We start from the raw sequence: 3,803 nt of genomic DNA, 5'->3' as shown, positions 1-3,803 counted from the left end.
GTAGTAGTAGTAGTAGTAGTAGTAGTAGTAGTAGTAGTAGTAGTAGTAGTAGTAGTAGTAGTGTGTGTGTGTGTGTGTGTGTGTGTGTGTGTGTGTGTGTGTGTGTGTGTGTGTGTGTGTGCGCGTGCGTGCGTACGTGCGTGCGTATGTGTGAGTACATATAGTATGTATATTATGTATGTATTTATATTACAAGAATAATGAATATATTGTGTTGTACAATATAATATATCTGCGAATGTTTGTAAAAATGAAAAATCAAAATAAAAAAACATAATAAATAATTAGAGAGAGGGGGAGGGGGGGGGAGAAAACTTAATGTTAAAGGAATAAACAAAGCAAAGAGAAACTAATTTGCTGAAGTTTTATTATTCATGACACAAAATAAATTTAAATTAATAATAAATTTGTTACATATATGGTAAATTTTATAATGAAACAAATAAATGAAACAAATAAAAATCATGTAATCATACAATTAGATACATATAACATGTAACATATGATCATATAATTAGAATGTTGAAACTATATAAGTAATTCTAATTTAATAATTTTATTTAAAAAACAATAATAATATCTTTATTTAAATAAGAGTATTTTATTAAAATAATCACTCTGACTATCTGATCTTTTGCATTTTTATACATATATTGCAAACGAATATTTATATATTTAGTAGCAATTGCTCGAATCAAATGAATAATATTATATGATTATCGATTCCAATTTGTTCAAATGTACATTCGTTTAATTTTGGAAATATGATTTTCAATAAAATAACTTAAATTCAATAAAATAATTTAAAATTTTAGTAAGAAAGAAATGAACGTTATATTTTGGAGGTAAATTGCTTTTCATAATAGCTATTCGTATTTTTCACAAATCTCACAGATAATACATCTTTTGAAGGATATAGTAAACCTCCTTTATTTTTTATGGAAATTAAATCATGATGATTGAAATTCGATTGGAATTCTGTCAAAGCATTGACACATTGTGTACAATTAATTTTTTTGATCAAAATTAATTTTTTTGCACGAAACTTATAATATATGATATAATACTGCGAGAGAATCTCGTAATTATTTGCGAGTTTTTATCACAGTACAATGCAATATTATTTATTTGTAAGTATTTATTCACAGTCTGATTCATCAGTTACTAATGTCGATTTTTTATTATTAGCAGTTTTATTTATTGTGGCAATTGAGTTTAATGAAGAGGTAAAATGTAATATATTTATATTTGATAATGGAATGCAGTTTCTAGACGAATCTTCTTTCAACTCCAAATGAAGCAAAATTTTTTTAATTGCACTTCGGAATTGCTTTGCACTAGGATTATTATTGCATCCAAATTGCTACTTTATAATACTAAAAAGAAATAGTCTTTATAAGTACAAATTTATAAGTACAAATATATTGTAACAAAGAATTTGATTCTTCGCAAAGCATGTCGTATAATCCTATTAAACTTTTAATTGAGATACAAAAAACTCAACTAAAAAACTTTTTTAGTTGAATTAATGAATAGCTTTCCATGTTGGCTTTCTTTTAAATCGCAAATATATTTAAAACATTCATTTAATTTTGCATACATGATATCTCGATTATTAGAATTAATTGGTGCCTTATAATCATATTGTTTCATATTTCATCTATTAAAAATATCAAATAAATTATTTATTAAACGAATAAAATAAATTGTAGCTTCACATCCTTTAAATTGAGATAATTTTAATGTATTATGAAACTGCATGGCATCTGCTACTGATTTGCTGCGTTTGTGCAGTCAGACGTACTTTCATTTTCTGTTTGAAAAAGTTAACATGTATGGATCGAAGTTTGTATAATAAAATTATTCATAATGTATTTGAAAAAAAGCTGCATTTACAAGAAAAAGAAGCTCTTTAATATATTGTCATGATATTGTATTATCCATTGCATCATGCTTTTTTTTTCGAATACATATGAATAATTTTTATTAAATGACTCGGATCCAAGAAAATAAAGATCTTGTCTGATGTATTCGGTAAATGGAACCATTTTGAAAGAATTGATATTAAAATTTGCTCCTAATAAACATGCCATTCTAAAATTGATTTTAACACCAAAAGTAACAGCAACTACTTTTATATTATATTGATGCGGAAATATAATTTAATAAAAGATTTCTTTTTTCCTCTACACTTATAATCTTTAATAAAGTAGTAGGCAATGGGAATTTTCCAGTTTTGGTTTAAGCATGTTAATAAAAATATTAATGCTTTTTTAGCAATAGTGTATAGTTGGAATCAGATCCAAAATCGACGTAACCATAATATTTAGAGCCATTATATTCAACCTCTTGTTTAATAGTCATTTCATCAAATATTATACAAGCATATAATGGAAAATCGACTAAAGCAGCTTTCTCTTTTATGCAATTCAAAACTTCAATATTAATATCTGGAAAATTTTTATTACTATATATGTACTATACACTCAATGTTTTGAAAAAATGAGGAAGACATTTATGGAATTTATTTCTTACATACTTATATGCACGGGGAGAATAATAGTGTAAGATCAGTGAGAAAGTTCACAATTCTGGAGAATATTGTTTAGACATAGAAACATCGGCAAGCTTACAAGACTATCTTTGAAATAATTCTAAATTTGCTTTATCAAATTTATGTAATGTTTCATGTTGTTCATTATCAAGAAATTTTTTTTGTTTCAATTTATTCAAAATGTTTTTAAGGCTTTCTGCTCTCTTATCTTTTTCTGCAAGCTTTTTACGTAAGTTATATATTTCTTTTTGTAAACTTTTTATTCTTTTCTTATTTTCTTCCCTAATTGCACATTTTGTCGGAAATTTTCATAATTTCATTGGAGAAATACTCGTTTCTTTGTCCTAGGTTAATTTTCTAATGGCGTGTAATAAAAAAGGCGATGTATTAATTGTCTTGTTATACAATATGTTGAACCTGCAATATAAAAATTATTTACCTAATGCACAAAAAAATTGTATTTAAAGAAATAAAATTTATAAAAATGTTTGAAGAATATTAATTTACTTTTAGTGTTTATTTTTTTCAACTTTTATTCGAAGTATTGCTTATAACAGCAATTTGTTCATTTTTAGTTTCACTTTTTTCTGTAAAATTTGTACATATTTGCTTAATACTTCAATTTCTATACAAAGTTTTGTTTCTTGTACTTTTCGATGAATCACAGATAATTTCTGATAAAATATTTTTATTTTCATCAGTTAATATTGTTTCTTGCAATAATGAGGAAGACGCTTTTTTACGACTGATTACATTACTATAAATATTACATAAAATTATTATTGTTTTAAATAAAAGTCACTTGTTTATTGTATATATTTTCCATCTATTACTTACATGTAAATAATGTGTGCTGCTCAATTTGCTGTATATTTTCAAGTAACGACAAAGGTAATTCATTTGTTGTAATAATTATATTTGTAATCATGTTGTATAATCATGTTGTTGTGTGTATAGTTAGGGCAAGTACTTTGAATAAATTTGTTTTTGCTTCCTAGGAAAAAAAAAATGTGTTTTCTAACTAAAAAACGGCGGATTTAAACTTATAATTGTTGGTGATTGGCGGTGAGCATTAACAGTTTCACCAGGTTTTAACAGCTCGTAGTAGATGACACCCTCCTGATCCCATCAAACGCACATCGTCTTCCATCCGAAGTGATTTGGTCTTGAGGAAAATGTTGATGGTTGAGCGGGATCAATCCAAGATTTCTTGCGTTTAGGATTCTGAAAATAGATCCACTTTTCATCA

The sequence above is a fragment of the Atta cephalotes genome, assembly GCF_000143395.1.
Source record: "Atta cephalotes unplaced genomic scaffold scaffold00020, whole genome shotgun sequence".
Lineage (NCBI taxonomy): Eukaryota > Metazoa > Arthropoda > Insecta > Hymenoptera > Formicidae > Atta > Atta cephalotes.
Note: the sequence above shows the minus strand (reverse complement) of the source record.